Below are 18,141 nucleotides of genomic sequence, written 5' to 3'. Positions count from 1 at the left end.
TGCCACTGAATAGAAAGGAAGGAATGCATGTGTTATTTCTCTCTAAAATCCACTCCTTATCTTATTCCTTTGCTTAATCGTTGGCACCAATGAACCAAGACAAAAATATGAAAATTATCATTCCCATTCCTATTGCTCAACAAAATTCTTATGGCTCAACCTCCTAAATATCTCTCAAGCCATCTTCTCTCCATCTCTTCTCCATCTTCTTGCCAGGGTTGCTGCAATAGATTCCGAACTGGTCTCTCTAGGCTCATTTGTCTCTTCGCATTTCCAATCTGTCCATCATACTTTTGCCAGACCCAGCTTTAAAAAACCCAATAAAGGTTTAATTATTTCACTACATTTTCCTATTACCTGTGCTTTTCAGGTCATTTACATCTATTATAACTGTCTGGTGTATGTAACAGCTTAACATTTATATGGTGCTCATTACTATGTGTCAGGCTTTGCGTATGTTAACTCATTGTATCCCCACTTTACAGTGGAGAATATGAGGCATGGATAGGATGAGAAAATCATCAAAGATCACATAGGTAAGTGGCAGAGTCTAGATATAAACCAAGGCAGCATGGCTTCAGAATGTTTTTTATGCGGTGTTTCTTCTTTCTACCAAATGGAACACTGACTGAGAGATACTTTGCAGTATTGCTCATTATTCTGGTTATTACTTCTGAATTCAGAGGAAACTGATGAGCTAGGGCCCTTTAAAGGCCCAAGCCAACATGCAGTTGGAAACTAATAGCAAAATGCACCATAGAGCAAAAACATTCTTTCCTTTGGAATATCAACTACTGACTATGTTATAAAGGGGAAAAATACTAAACATATCACACTTTAGTGTCTCATGACTGGCATTCATTTTGGACTCAAAAGATTTTTAACTATGCTGCTAAGCTTATATGCTGAGGCCACATGTTCATCCTTGGATATTTATACTATACTTCTTTCACAGAATTGGAGATTTGGCTCATACTTGCTGGATATGTTAAATGATCTTGTAAAGCCATTTTCAAATTAAAGAGTCTTCCCTTGATTTTATTTTTTAAAATCATTGTAGGCACAAGAGTATGTTGGTTGAAAGGACAGACTCTAGCGTTCTATATCTAATTTTCTCGCCCTAAAATTTGCTTCTGTAATAAGGATAATAAAAATAGACACCCACATGGCTGCTATGAGACTAGGAAGTAGCTACACTTCCTAGAACATAGTTAACACTCAGTATATATGAATAATTGATTTATAAAAACTGGTATAGAACAGTGCAATTACATTTTAGAGATATAAATTCTCAGAGCCTCAGTTCATTCAGCATAAAATAAAGTTAATAACACCCATCTCACAGGGTGTTATAGGATTAAATAAGAAAATATATATATGTAAGTGCTTAGCACAGGGGCTGGCATATAGTAAGTTCTTACTAAATGGCAACTTTTATTATTATTCTATTTGAATTTTTTTGTCTATAATTGAGGTCTAGATAATTTCACAGTAGAATTTGGGACCCAGTATAAAACCATTTAATTTTTAATATTTTTCATCTTTTGCTTCTTCATAGGTCACATTCTGTTAGGGGAGTGAGGTAAATATTGGTTTTTACTCTGCAGTGATACTTTTCTGTAGTAATTATGCATTAAAAAATACCTTTTGGAAAGGTATGTTGGTCTTTTTCCAACGGTCCGCTTATAAAGGGCTATTAAGATAGTGCATAAAAGAAATAATGTTCATTCATTATTAATACCTTGTAGTGGTGATTACATAAGCTCAGTCTGCCAATCGATCAGTCCTTAGAGCCCTCACTGCAGCTGGAGCTCAGACAGCAGACAACAGAGGAAGGCAAAGAGCATTTCTCCCGTGTGCTCCAGATCTGTCTCCAGCAGTGAGGCCCTCCTTCTCCTGTACCTTTAGCTCTTCTCCTCCATTGGCCCCTTTCTCTCTGTCCACCAATATGCAGGGGTCTTTTCCACCTTACAAACCAGAGGCAAAACTGTTTTCCCCTCAAACTTGTTCCACTGAGGTACTGTTTTCATTTTCCCTTTTCTTTGACTGCTGAACTTCTGCTAAAAGTGGGCTTCATGTCCCTAACATTTCTTGCTCTTTCCTCCCTTCTTCCACCTCAGGACTTCCCTGAAATTGTTGCCTTGAAAGCATTAAGAACCTCCTAATCATCAAGGATTTGACCTTCTGATCTTTTCTTAGTCTTCATTCTTCTCAACCTGTCTGATTTATGGTACTGTTGATATCCTGACATTCTCTTAGAGTCTAGGACATTGTTCGTCCCCAATTTTTTGACATTTATGTCTTGGTTTGTGCATAGAAAATGGCAATGATGCCAACCAACCCTGCAGAATGCTGTGAGGATAAAATGAGGTGTTATTGTTAGTTTTTGTAGTCATTAAGAAGATTCATTCGGCAATCTCATTTACCCCAAGACTGTAAGTCTCACATTACACAGATGACACCTATATCTGTATTTTTGTTTTGACTGTTCTCTAAGATGTCCATTCTTCTTTTTTTAACATCTGTTGCTACCTGTAATAATAAAGTCGTGATGGATAGAGCTGGAAGAATTCTTAGAAACGCCACTCTCAAATTACCGGAAAGGAATTGGTAGTGTGGAGAGTAAGTTGAGCTGCTAGGTCAGTAAGAAAGCCTTCAGTTTCAAATACCAGAAATCCCAGTGTAACTAGCTGAAATGCATGATCTTCCATGACAACAAGTACAAGTCTGTGGCATGCTAGGGCTGGTTAATGGCGAGTTCAGTGTTGGTCCAGTGTCTTTCTCTCTAGTGGCTTTGCCATCCTTAGCACATTATTCTGTCCACAGGTCAGCCCTGGTGTTAGATAGCTATAGCAGTTCCTAGTGTCCCATTCAGATCGGACAATGTCCATTAAAAGGAGAGAACATCTCTTCTGATGTGGCTCTTCCTAAGAGTGAGTGTTTACTACCCTGAAGCACGCAGCCGACTTTCCTTCATGTCTCATTGGCTAGACTTGTGACATGTCCTGGGAACAGGACACATGATTGGCTGAGACCAATCAGAATTCATGAGGCACATGGCACTACCAAGTAGGGTAGATGTGGAAACTAAATCTGGTTTCTTTTGGATTAGAAGGGAAGAAGGTGCAGTGGAAATGAATGTCAGGCAGGCTCAACAGTTTCTTTCGCTGTCTCACAGTGAGTTAGTAGCAGTGCCACAAACAGAACTCAGGCTTCCTGATCACTACCCAACTCTCATTCAATAATTATTACTGACTTTCAACATTCCACCCAGACTCAACATGTCCACCACCTAACTGATCACCTTTCTACTCAGACTCGTCCCTTATCGTACATATTTTTCTATGTGCTGACCATTCTCTTCTAAAGACGTGCTACCACTTTCTCCACTATTTAGCCATCTTAGACTTCTTTCCATCCCTTGTTCTTCACAATTCACTTCATAAATGTTATTTAATCTCTCTATACAAAATCTCATACATTCATCATTTTCTCTCCATTACTATTGTCTCTAGGTCACATCTTTATTATACATAAATTGGATTATGACAATGGTTCAGTAACTAATTTTCCTGACTCCACTCTCTCCCCAACTCTCACTTACTTTTCAAGTCACTGGTATATTCATCTTCCTAAAACCTTCCTCTTACCTTTGGAAAAACTACTTTAGCGGGGTGCCTAGTGAGACTAAGCTGTAATTGTTTTTTTTTAAAACCAGGATAATCTGTTGTTTCACAGTTGTCAGTAGCTTCTATTTCTAGTGTTAGAATTTACAAATTTCCTTGGGGCAGGTATCCTTTTATCTGAGAAAAAAAAATATACACACACACACACACACACACACATACATACATAAGGTGCAGGGAACCTTCTAGGAATTAGTGGATAAACTTTTTAAAATTTTTTGAGGAGGAAATATTTGCAAATTATGTAGCCAATGATGCATAAATTCCCAAAATATATAAACAACTCATACAACTCAATATCAAAAAAACAAACAAACAAACAAACAACCCAATCAAAAAACGGGCAGAAGACTTGAATAGACATTTCTCCAAAGAAGACATACATATGGCCAACAGGCACATGAAAAAATGCTCAACATCGCTAATTATTAGAGAAATGCAAATCAAAACCACAATGAGGTATCACCTCACACCAGTCAGAACAGCCATTATCAAAAAATATACAGATAATAAATGCTGGAGAGGGTGTGGAGAAAAAGGAACCTTCCCAGACTGTTGGTGGGAATGTAAATTGGCCCAGCCACTATGGAGTATCCTTAAAAAACTAAAAATAGAACTACCATGTGATCCAGCAGTCCCACTCCTGGATGTATGTCCAGAAAAGATGAAAACTCTAATTTGAAAAGATACATGCACCCCAGTGTTCATAGCAGCAATATGTACAATAGTCAAGACATGAAAGAACCTAAGTGTCCATGGACAGCTGACAGCTGTGTATGTATGTATAAATATATATATATAAATATATATATATACACACACACACATACACACACACACAAGAATATTACTTAGCCATAAAAAAGAATGAAATAATGCAATTTGCAGCAACATGGATGGACCTAGATATTATCATACTGAGTGAAGTAAGTCATACAGAGAAAGACCAATATATGATATCACTTGCATGTGGAATCGAAAAATAATGCAAATAAATTTATTTACAAAACAGAAATAAAGTCACAGACAATAGAAAACAAACTTATGGTTACCAAAGGGGAAAGAGGCAGGGATAAATTAGGAGTATGGGATTAACAGATACACATCACTATATATAAAATAGATAAACAACAAGATTTACTGTATAGCACAAGGAACTATATTCAATATCTTATAATAACCTATAATGGAAAAGAATCTGAAAAAAATATGTATAACTGATCACTTTTCTGTATACCTGAAACTAACACAATATTGTAAATATTGTAAATCAGCCATACTTCAATTAAAAAAAAAAACCTTTTTGAAGTTAAATATTATTGGAAAGTATCAGATGGGTTAAAATTGATCCAACTGAGGTAATTTGGCAAAGACATCAAATGCTTTTGAGGAGAAACTCACCATAAGAGAAAGGAGAATCTAGAGTGGTGACCAAGGCTGTGTACCTATGGTGATTAGAATGGAATGGAGGAATGGAATGGTTCCTAGATGGGCTATATGTACTTAATAAGGAGGCTTTAAGATAACACTATGTGCACATGTATGTGGAAGCATATATATTCTGGAGACTAAAGTCATGGAAGGGCTAATTTAAGAGTCCAGTCCTGAAGTGATTTGGGGTTTCCACAGCTGCCCTAGTAGTGAAAGAGAGCCATCTCCCCTTGCACTTGAGGAATTCTTGCATGGTGGGCAGCAATGAATCAGGTACCTCACGCTCTTCAGAGGGAGTTTGGAGTCACAATTTTCTTGCAATAAGGCAAGGAAGAAGACATAAAAGGCATCCAGATTGGAAAGAAGGAAGTAAACTGAATTCACAGATAACATGATCATTTATATAGAAAATCATATGCAACACACAAAAGGGCTCCTAGAATTAACAAGTGACTTTGTAGCAAGATTGTAGGATACAAGATCATATACAAAATCAATTGTTTTTGATATACTAGCAACGAACAATCAGACAATGAAATAAAATCCTTTACAATAACATAAAAATATGAAATATTTGAGGATTAATTTGAGAAAAGATGTAAAAGGCCAGTACATGGAAAATTACAAAACATTGCTGACAGAAATTAAAGAGGTATCAAAATAGAATTATGATGTTTACAGATTGGAAGATTTAATATAATTAAGATAGCAGTTTTCCCTAAATTAAAATATAAATTCAACACAATCCCAATAAAAACTTTAGCAGGTTTTTTTGGGTGGAAATTGATAAGCAGATTTTAAAATTTATATAGAAATGCAAGGGACCTGGAATAGCTTAAAAGATTTGAAATAAGAAAGCAAATGCGGAGGACTTAACACTACCTGACTTCAAGGCTTATTATAACCCTATAGCACTCAAGACAGTGTGGTATTGGCATCAAAGTAGACAAATAGATCAATGGAACAGAAAAGACAGTTCAGAAATAGACCTATACATATATGGTCAATTGATCTTTGACAAGGGTATAAAGACAATTCAGTTAAAAAAGGATTATTTTTTCAACAAATGATGCTGAAACAATTAGAAATTCATCTGCAAAATAAAACAAAAACAACTCTAAAAACAAAAACCTTCAATCCATTCCTTGATCTCTCTATAAAAAAAAAAATTAACTCAAAATAGATCATAGACCTAAAAGTAAAACTATGAAACAGGGAGAGGGCATAGGAGAAGATCTTTGTGACCCTGAATTAGGCAAAGATTTCTTAGATCAATATCAAAAGCATAATCCACAAAAAAACTGATATATTAAGCTTCATCAAAATTAAAAACTTCTACTGTTTGAAAGACAAACCAAAGACTTGGAGAAAATATTTGCAAATCATTTATCTGATAAAGGGCTCATGTCCAAAATGTATAAACAATGCTAAAATTTCAACAGTAATAGTAATTGAAAAATGGGCAAAAAATTTGTATGGACACTTCATCAAAGAGGCTGTAAAAGTCATAACTGAAAACATGAAAAGTCGTTAGTTATTGGGAAAATGCAAATTAAAACCACAGTAAGATTATCAGTACACATCTACTGAATGTCTAAAATTAAAAAGCAGTGACCATGCCAAGTGCTCGCAAGGATGTGGAACAACTGGAATTCTCATATGCTGCTGGTGGGAATGTAAACTGGGAAGCCACTTTGGCAAATAGCTTGGCAGTTATTTAAAAAGTGTAACATAATCTACTATACGACCCAGCCCCTTCACAGCTAGGTATTAACCCAAGAGAAATGAAGGCATATGACCATGAATATTCATAGCAGTTATTTATAATAGCCCCAAACTAGAAACAATGCAAATATCCAACAAAAAGGTGAATGAATAAACAAATCGTAGGATAGGCAGATAATGGAATACCATTTATTAGTAATAAGGAACAAACTGTTGATATACCCAACAATATGGATGCATCTCGAAAAACTGTGCTGAGTGAAAGAAGTTAAATAGCATGGTTTCATTTACACAAAATTCTTGAAAGCGCTAATTAATCTATAGTGGCAGAAAGCAGGATGGTATTTGCCTAGGGATGGGGCAGGAGGGAGAGGTTACAAAGGGGCACAAGGAAGTTTTTTGGGATGATTGATATGTTCATTATCTTGATTGTGGTGATGGTTTCATGGGTGTATATGGATGTCAAGACAAATTTTACAATTTAAACATGTGCAGTTAATTGTATGTTAATTATACTTCAGTGAAGCTGTTTAAAAAAGAGATACTGTAAATAGGTAAAAATAAGGAAAGTGTGAAATATTGGATACACCTAGTAAATCTGTATTTCTCCAACTGAATAATCTCTAAACTCTTGGGCCTGGCATTTGTTCTCCATGATCCTATCTTAGGCTAACAGTCCTACTGTATCTCCCACTGACATCTTGAATTCCAAAAGGGACTCTTTGCTGAACAGGTGTTGTCTTTTCTTGAACGTTTCATTAGCCTGGAATGGTCTGCCCACCATCTTCTGGTTTTTTTTTTTATCAGTTGAAGTATAATTGACAGACAGCATTATATGAGTACAACAAAATGATTCTATATTAGTGTATGTTGCAAAATGATCACCACACTGAATCTAGTCAACACCTGCCATCTGCATCATTACAGAATTTTTTTCTCATGGTGGGAACTTTTACAGTTTACTCTCTTAGCAACTTTCAGATGTGCACTACAATCATATTAACTGTAGTTGCCTTGCTGTACATTACATCCCATGCCTTACTTATTCTTATAACTAGAATTTTGCATCTTTTGACTCCCTTCACCTGTTTTCCCCACCCCCATTACCTGCCTCTGGCAACCACCAATCTGTTCTCTGTGTCTGTGAGCTTAATTTTGTTTATGTTTTTTTTCTGGCTGTTTATTTTTGTTTTTTTAGATTCCACATGTAAGTGAGATCACAAGGTATTTGTCTTTCTCTGTCTGACTTCTTTCACTTAGCTTAATGCCCTCCAAGTCCATCCATGCTGCTGCAAATGGCACAATTTCGTTTTTTTAAAATGGCTGAGTAGTATTCCATTGTATATTTATATACCACATCTTCTTTACCCATTTATTCAGTGATGAACAACACTTAGGTTGCTTCCGCATCTTGGCTATTGTAAGTAATGTTTCTATGAAGACACAGATGCATGGCCACCATCTTCTGATCCCCTCACATAGAGATGATGCCTCCTTCCTTTGAACTCCCATAATGCTTTGCACTTTTCTTTATGATACTCATCACATAATTCTTTATATTATTGCTGCAAACACATCTATTACCACCTCTACAAGACTGAAAGATTCTTGAAGGTAGTGACTCATGTATTTATTACTTATTCCAGTATCCCAGTGATGTCTTAGAGAATGTCTTATAAGTAGTAACTGTATACATACAGAATAAACACGTTTAACTGAGGATCTTTTTTTTATAACTGAGGATGGTTCAAGGGTTGAAAACATTTCATTGTATTTAAAAAAAAATTATGAAACTTTTCCTAATTGCAGTATATGCAATCTTCATTCACATAAGATTGGGGAATTATTTCCCTTAACCTGTCATAAATAGCCTTTGTTTATGATCTTTAGACACATTTCTCATTATCTAAGTACCAGAAGCTACTGTTTGTAGTAGATTTGTAATTGTTTAATGATCACTTTTATAATGTGTACACTCATACCTTGAGGAAAAATAGCATAAAGATTTAATGATTACATTATAGAGAAAATAACAAAAGCCTGTATTTGGAATATTTCTTCATGCTTTTTGACATCTTTTTGAAATAATGAAACCCAAGCCCTATCTAAGAAATAGGCTGATGATAAAACCTAAGAATAATTTTGTTGCAGAGTTAAAGTGAATTAGAAACTGGGCCAAGAGGAGAGCTTTATTTCAGTTTCAAATATCTGACAAAATTGGGAAATTGGATAAAAGGAGTTTAGGAAATTGTACTGGATGAAAATGTACTGATGTTTTGTATTTGTTCCAGTGAAAAGCATCTATTTCCCTCACAGAGAGATGGAGATGTAATGGTCTCAAATCTAATGGAAGTGCTCATTTCCATGGGTATTGTAGTTGTGAAATGGGTTTGTTTGAGGATTCTGGGTCTAATTTCATATTATTAAACTCTGAAATTACAGAAGCCTTTCCGAAGCAATCCTTGAGCCTCAAATTAGCCTCCCGGTGCACCATGAGCTTGTTGTGTACAAAGTTTGAAGGGCTTGTTTGCAATACAATCCTTTCTGTAACAGCCGGTGCTGTATCTTAGTTCTTGCCTTTCCCATGGGCTGGGTTTCTTCCTCTGTTCAGCATCAGAGCTCAGCCTGGGTGATGGAGTGGCAGCCCCTGAAGGCTTCTAAAGCAGACAATAGGGCAGAGGTGACAAGGTCAGGCTTTGGAGGTAGACCTGGGTTTGAATCCTAATTCCATCACATTGGACCATCAGCTGTCTAGTTTCCCAAGTTTCAATTTCCGCATCTGCCACAAGGGTAGCATGAGTGGCAAGAGCTTAGCGAGGTGCCTGGCACAGAGAGAACACACTCAAAATGTATGCTAGTGTTATTATTAGCAACCAGAAATTATCTTAGTTTTACTTCAAAATAGCCTTAGTTTTGTGTTGAGGATAATTTTTTAAATGATAGTATGAATGTGGACATTTTTCTTACAAACATTTCTGGAGGAAATTTAGTGGTTGTGTATTGAAAAGCCCTGCCCAACCTTGCCCAAAAGATACACAGTATCAGTGCCTCCAAACAGATATACCAATGGTATTATGGAACCCCAGATATTGTCCCCTCAAGTCACTGTGGGCAGGAAGAGGATCTATTTTTAAGAGGAGGGAAGAGGACTATAACTCATTAAAAATAGGATTCTCCTCCATCTTCTCTCTGCCACTTTCCACCCTCCATTTTTCCATCCACCCCCATTTTTCCTGAAGTCCTTTTATCACCTCTGTTCACTTCCCCCTCCTCTTTCTCTGCTTTTGAAATGGTACATATTATGAAAGAGAAAATACTTGACACCATCCCCAGAAAGTCCGCAGTGGGGTAATGCATTTTTAATCCTGAACACCTGGCCTCCTTTTATTTGGCTGCCAGAATGGGAAGGTTTTTTGATTATTCAAAAAAGTCCTCTTGCTGGTGCTCACAAATGACTAAAAGGTTAATAAATTGCAGACTCTGCTTGGTAATCCAGGGAGATAGTACTCCGCAAACACAGACTTTTCTTTTTAAGTTGAATCTGACATTATGAAAAGCTACCCCTCTCTTCCCACACTCAAAGTATTTATCTAGGCTTTAAACACTGGGGAGCAGACATGCGGTGAGGGAGCTAACGTTAATTGTGGGTCTTTGCAGAGGGAATCTCACTCACATGATCTCATTTAGTGTTCACGACAGTACCATGGGGAAGGCATCTCAGTTCCCGTATTTCATAGGTGAGGGCATGAGGGGGCTTCAACATGCCCCATCAGGGAGGGACTCACTCCAGTGCAGTTTCCTTAAGCACCGGTGACCCCATGCAAGATTTACCCATCTTACTGCAGTGCCTCTCTGTCCATAATGCAGTGCCAATTATGGCAAGATGTAGCTCCCAATTCCAACCACCTGCTGTGGTCAACCAACTCTTGGGACCACGGTCAAGTGCAGAATCCATCTTTCCAGGAAAGGGTGTTGGGAAACTGATAATCCCTCCCCCAGCAGTATAACCACAACATTTATCTCCCCAAACCTCTTTCCTTTGCTCTTATTACATAGGGGCAGGTCTGCAAGTTCCTTAATATTGTGGTGGTGGAGGTAATGGAGGGCATGAAAGTGCGAGGAAAGCCCAGTGTTTGGAACTGGTATGTCTCAGTACACCCTGCAGGGCAGTGGCAGGGTACTTGGTTGTTTTGCTCTTCAGTTACAGTTCTGAGACAAGAGCATCATTTACACATAGATCATGAAATTTAATTCTTGTAGCAACTCTATGAGGAAGGTTCTGTTATGATTCCCGTGTAGCGTAGTGGTTATAAACAAACGTGGGCTTGGGTTTGAATCACAGCTCTTTTACTTACGTATTAATGTGAAGTTCAAAGAACTTGTTATCTGTGTGACTTTCACCTTTCTGTACCTCAGTTTCCTCTCTGTGTGATAGGAAGAATAATAGTACTGATCTTACACTGTTTTGAAAAGCAAATGAGACAGTCTACACGGCAGTAGTGCTCTCTACTACTTCCACTTTCCTGATGGGGAGACTAACACTCAGATGGGTTAGATAACTGCCCAAGGTCACATAGCTAAGTAGTCTTTCAAGCCCATGCTCTTAGCCATTCCTCTACGGTGGGGCTTCTTAGCCTTTTGCATATCCTGGCACCCATGGAAAATGATATTACTCACACGGCACTGGGAAGAATGAATGGGACAGCGCAAGGCTTGAGGTGATGAGTCTGCGGGGCTCTAACCACCCAGGCTCCTTCTGGTCAACTGGTACTCTGCGGTACTGGAACAGAGAATTGGAGCTGCCTGTCCAGGCCAAGGATGTCAGTAAGTATTCCTGGAGAAAATGCTGTCTTAACTGGAAAGGTTAGTAAAATCTAGCAGTGAAGGGAGGGGGTGATAATGAATGAGAGGGACTGCTTAATTTTCTCTTCTGAAATAATGGAGACCACAATAATATCTGTTTCACAGGGGACTTAAAAACTAAATGATAGCATGTACATGGAAAAGCCTTTGTAAAAGGTGATATAATTTTAGCTCAAGAATAAGGAACAAAATATTTGAAATCATAAGAGTGATCTAGTTACAGTTGTTACAGACACAGAACATTTCTACTAGCCATTTACTTGGGGAAAATTACAGTTTAGTAGGACAGACCTTTGTCTCTCCCTCCCACCTTCTCTCTTCCTTTTTTGCTTCCTTTCTTCCTTCCTTCCTTCATCTTAAATCAAATAAAAATGAACATTAGCTTCCTCCAAGTTTTCTTATGAGGCTGAACCTATTTTCATCAAGTAACTAGAGCAAGTAGGAATAAAATCAAGAATCCTAAAATCTCAAGCAGGTATGTTTCTGAAGTTCAGACTAGTTCGGCCTTATCTGAGGAAATGGCATGCCAGGCTCTCTCTGTAACATGGGCATCTTTGGTAAGGAGTTGTTCTGACAGGCAAGGCAGCCAGGCACAAGCTGGACCCAGAAGCAAAGCTTTGGTCACTATAGGGGAGGGATTTGGGACTGTCAGCCAGGTTGTCTCTTCCCAGGGCCTGAGTCCTGTGGAAAGCAGATAGGAAGGTAGTGAGTAACTTGAAAGGGCCACTGCATTGACGGGATTGTCCATCTCTGGGGCTCAAGGATGTGTGCCTTGGTCCTGTCTTTCTAAGAGAGGGTAAAGCCAAGAAGGGAAGAGAGACACTCTTCCCAACTGTGCATTGTGACACCAGCAGCCTTGTCATCCTGACATCAGCTCCATGGCATCACCTATGGCAGGAGATGGCCATGCCTGCTGGACATGGCAAGCAATGAAAGGACAGAGGCAATGAATGGCAACTAGACTTAATCTGTTAGCATATGAGAGATGTTCGTAGGAAGCATGATTAGAAGCAAAAAGTAGGAAACATGGGTTATACGTAGAAGGTGGCAAAAATAATTAAATCTTGAAATATTTCATCTTTAAGTCTTCATTGCCATTTTGTTTCTGCACCCTTGAACTATTTTACTTTGAAGTTCAGGATGAGCTCTGTATGACTAATTCATCTTAAAACATTACATATTTTATTTTATTTTTGAATCAAATGAAAAATTTATTTGATTATAATTAACATTCACTATTTGTTTTAGGTGTGTGATAGTGATTCAGTATTTTTATACATTATGAAATGATCACCACTATAAGTTGAGTTACCATTTGTTACCACACAAGTTACTACAATATTATTGACTGTATTCCCTATCTCCATGACTTATTTATTTTATAGATGAAAGTTTTTATCTATTAAGCCCCTTTAGCTATTTCATCCATCCCCCCAACCCTCTTCCCTCTAGCAACTACTAGTTTGTTCCCTATATCTATGGATCTGTTTCTATTTTGCTTTGTTTGTTTGTTTATATTCCACATATAAGTGAAATCATATAGTATTTATTTTGCTCTGATTTATTTCACCTAGCATAATGACCTCCAGGTCCATCCATGTTGCTGCAAATGGCAAGATTTCACTCTTTTTTATGGCTGAGTAATATTCCATTTATGTGTAAATGCCACATCTTCTTTATTCATTCATCTGTTGATGGACACTTAGGTTGCTAACATATCTTGGCTATTGTAAATAATGCTGCTATGAAGATTGGGGTGCATGTATCTTTTCAAAGTTTTTGTTTTCTTTGGATAAACACCCAGAAGTGGAATTAGTGGATCATATGGTAGTTCTATTTTTAATTTTTTGAGGGATTTCCATACTATTTTTCACAGTGGCTGCACCAGTTTAAATTCCCACCAATAGTGCATGCAGGTTCCCCTTTCTCCACATCCTTGCCCATACTTGTTGTTAATTGTCTTTTTAATGACAGCCATTCTGTTGTGAGGTGTGAGGTGATATCTCATTGTGGTTTTGATTTGCATTTCTCTGATGATTAGTAATGTTGAGCATCTTTTCACTTGCCTCTTGGCTATCTTTATGTCTTCTTTGGGAAAAATGTATATTCAGGTTCTCAGCCCATTTTTAAGTTGGGTTGTTTGTTTCTTTGCTATTGAGTTGTGTGAGTTTTTATATTTTGGATTTTAACCTCTTATTGGATATAGAGTTTGTAATTCTCATTCTTCTCCCATTCAGTACTTTGCCTTTCTGTTTTGTTAGTGGTTTCCTTTGCTGTGCAAAAGTTTTTAGTTTGAGGTAGTCCCTTGTTATTTATGTTGCCCTGGCCCGAGGAAACATCCCCCCAAAATTGCTAAGATGAATGTTAAAGAGCTTACTGCTGATATTTTCTTCTAAGAGTTTTATGATTTCAGGTCTTATATTTAAGTCTTTAATCCATTTTGAGTTTATTTTTATATAGGGTGTAAAAAAATGGTCCAGTTTTACTGTTTTGTATGTATCTGTCCAGTTTTCCCAACCATTTATTGAAGACATGTCTTTTCCTCATTGTATATTCTTACATTAATTGACCATTTGAGTGTGAGTTTATTTCTGGACTCTCTATTCTGTTCCATTGACCTATTTGTTTTTGTGACAGTACCACATTGTTTTGATTATTATACCTTTTCAGTGTAGTTTGAAATCAGAATGCATGATACCTTCAGCTTTGTTCTTCTTTCTCAAGATTTCTTTGACTATTTGGGTCTTTTGCAGTTTCACACAGATCTTAGGATTATTTGTCCTAGTTCTGCGAAAAGTGCTGTTGGTTTTTTGATAGGGCTTGCACTGGGTCTGTAGATTGCTTTGGGTAGTATGGTCCTTTTAATAATTGATTCTTTGAATCCACGAGCACTGCAATAGCTTTCCATTTATTTGTGTTGTCTTCCATTTCCTTCCTCAATGTCTTATTGTTTTCAGAATACATATCTTTCACCTCCTTAGTTAAATTTATTCCTAGGTATTTCACTCTTTTTTACTGTAATTGTAAATGCAATCAAATGCAAATTGTAGAGGATGTTGCTTTTTCTTCATTTCTTATAGCTCATTATCAGTGTGCAGAAATGCAACAGATTTCTGTATACTAATTTTGTATAAAATATTACCTATTTTAAGAAGCTTTTTGAAAAAAAGAAGTCATTTAAAATTTGTCCAACTTTGACATTTTCTCTCTTAAATTTACTGTATAGTAACTCAAGTCAAGTAACTTGCACAAGTACATCAATATTTTAAAAGCTACCAATCTCACACAATGGAAATGAAGGCTTACAATCTTCAATGATCTTGAATGTATACATTTGTTATATATGAGTATATATGAGCTTTCAAAGAAGAAACTCATGTTGTCTAGAATCCTAAGTGCTACCCAATGGTGGCTTTGGAACAGTTAAATACAACACCTTTGCTTTGTAAAATCATCACTGAATGTTTTTAGCAGATTAACCCTGAAAGTCATCACAACTTTTTGTCTTTAATAATCTGGGCCAAGTAAAAGGAGAGAATTTTCTTGTGGTCATAGTTTTAACCAGATACCCTCTTGAAATCTGACTCTGATGTTGGAAAGCTCATTAATTCTTGGAGAAGCTGACTCATTCTTTGTGGCTGAGCTCAAATGTCACCTCCTCTGTGAACTAGTCTCCAACAACTTGAGCAGGTTTAATTGTTCCCATGGAACTTGTACATGCCTCTGTTATGGCACCATTACCACACGGTGTCTTAGCTATTCTTGTGTTTGTTTACCCAATAAACTATGCACTCCTTTGGGGTAGGGATGATTCCTGACATACAAGGCACTTAACTGATGACTGTGGAATTAAAGAGTATATCTATCATCATAGATATTATGTTTAAAGTATAGGTCAGTTTGTGCACTTGTACAACAAACTCAGAGAAAAATGTTCAAGAGACTGTTGCCATCCAGATATAGAACAACGGCAACAAAACCTCCCCAAATTTTAGGAAGTTGTCATCTTAAAATCCCATTAACTGAGAGATTCAAGAAAGGTCAGTAATATTTGGAGGTGAATACATGCGTTAATGAATGAGTGAAGATTTTTGTGTCACCTAGTGTGTGTTTTACTTATACTTATATTTAAAGCTAGAAGTCAGAGGCAGGGAAAGAGATGGGTTTGATATTTATGGTTTCTATGGGTTCCATGACATGATTTCACTCTGGGTGCAAATACCCTATTAGTTAGGTTCTATTAACTTCTTTTGTCAAATGGGAAAACTGAGTTTTGGAGATTCAGTAATGTGAACAAAGTGGTTCCATCTAGTAAGTGGTGAAGCCAGAATCTGAACCCAAGTCTGAAAAAGGTTCTTAATGTATGTCTGTATGTGTTATTAAAAGGGGAGCACTCAGCAATTATTAAGATAATTCCGGACAGCCCTCACCTTGTAGCCTACACTTTCCCCCTTAAATATCTAAGGAAGATGATTATGTGGGTTTGGCTTCAAGTGGGCCACACGTGTGGTGCTTCAGCAAGTGGACTTTGAGTCAGAAACCGGGGTAAAGAGCCTGGCTCTGTCACTTTCTAGTGGTATGAACTTAGGCGAATTATTTAACCTCCTTGAGCGTCAGTTTCTCTAACTATAGAATATTAAAAGTAGGTGGATGGGACTAATCATCATTTGCATCTCACAAAATGTTGTGAGAATGAAATGAGAGAATGCACCCAGCACTTAGCTGAGGAGGGCTTGGCACACATGCATGCTCAATGTGTTCTTATCATAATTACTCAAATGCTGTTTCTTGCCCAAAGTCAACAGATAATTGCTCATCTTCCTACTTTCTTAATGTTTAGTAGCTACAATCTTAAAGTAAGTGGAAGAGAAGTCCACCGAATGACCTTTGCCCCATGACCTGCAACCAGAGTATGGAGTTTGGAATCATTTTAAAGGAGTTTGGTTCCCGGGTCTGCTTTGTGATCTTGATGAGACATATCACTCAGTTTCTCTGGACTCAGTTTTCTTATCTGAAAGTGGCAATCAAAACTACACCTATTTTACAGAGTTCTTGCCAGGCTTACTTGACAAGTGCTAAGATAAGAAACATAAAAGGGCACCTAACCCAGTCTAAGAAGAGTGACTAAGAGTCTCCTTGCAGGGAGTGGAGTCCAAGTGGGTCCAAGTCCAAAAAGAAAGGAGCCTTGTAAACTAGGACACAAACTTATGCCAATAATAATTACGCTATCATTTTAATAACATAAGTATATATAACTGACATTTAAATTTACTTCAGACAACATTTCCTATTCTACTGGTTTCACTTTCTGACATAACCTTTGAATTTTCATTAAGTTCTTAAGGGGAGGAACACTGTGATTTTTTTTTTTTTTTTTTGGTGATGGTGTTGGACTGTAATTATCTCCACAATTTGGTCCACCATTTTCGTGCATGCATTTCTAGTGGAACTTCATTATCCTGCAGTGTCTTCAATTATCAGCTGTGTAATGAGAGAACCCAAATAAATATAGACTGTATAATTCTTTCTGGCTTTCATATTGAATGAGATAAGTGTGTGTGTGCGTGTGTGTGTGTGTGTGTGAGAAAACATACGTATACATCTTGGATTTGATCCTGAGTAATTCCTAGGGTGTAAATAAGACACTGAAAGGCACATTAACTTTTCCAGGTCACTAGGGTTTTCATTAGAATGCTGGACTATAAATAGTTCCTTAGTGGTGGGACAGAAATGATGCACCATTCCTTCTCCCCACCAAGGGGGCTTTGCTACCAGAGAGCAATATTCACTTGCAAGTGTCTGGCTCGTTGTGTGCTGGTATTGTGTACAAGGTCGAATTTTGGATTAACCTTTTGTGATGGAAAAAAAAATCAACAAGCATGTATCCATGAACATTTTGTTTCTTAGGGAAAAACTATTTTTACGTGGAATTTACCTAGTGCACCACATAAAAATTTTAGCATAGAATATCTAGCATAGTGTACAAATTTATTTCCCTTGAGTTGCTTAAATGTCATCACATTTGGTACAAAATAGGAAATTCCTCACTTTGCAAATATTCCTGCCAGAGCTTCTCTGCTATGGTCTCATATATAATGGTGCCCTCTACATAGAAAAGGATAATTGAGTAACCAACTGCTAAATATGAACACAGGGCTAGCCATAAGAGAAAATTCAGAAAGCCTTTACTCTGTTTCATTATCTTTCAAAGCAAGATTACCTGTCCAAAGAAGCTAGAAAATTATCTCTACTGTTTGCAACTGATTTTGTCTGAACTGTTTCTGTGAGATCCACTGAACAGGCCACGCTGGGATGAAGTGTCTCTGTTGGAACAGTAAGATCTGCCACTTGGTTGATTGTATCAAGTTTTTACTAGACTATAAGCTGCTTGATGGCACAGACTGTATTGCACTTACCTTTGAATCTCTCCTGTATT

At 37.2% G+C, this 18,141-nt stretch overlaps 1 long non-coding RNA gene across 11 annotated transcripts in view; it reads right to left on the bottom strand.

Moving 5' to 3' along the window:
• Window positions 1-18,141, bottom strand: part of LOC123612972 (uncharacterized) — a 193,944-nt gene that overhangs the window by 45,210 nt on the left and 130,593 nt on the right. The window lies entirely within an intron of this gene.

This window comes from Camelus bactrianus, chromosome 12 (genome assembly GCF_048773025.1).
Source record: "Camelus bactrianus isolate YW-2024 breed Bactrian camel chromosome 12, ASM4877302v1, whole genome shotgun sequence".
Taxonomy (NCBI): Eukaryota; Metazoa; Chordata; class Mammalia; order Artiodactyla; family Camelidae; genus Camelus; species Camelus bactrianus.
Note: the sequence above shows the minus strand (reverse complement) of the source record. Positions and strands in the feature narration are given on the sequence as shown.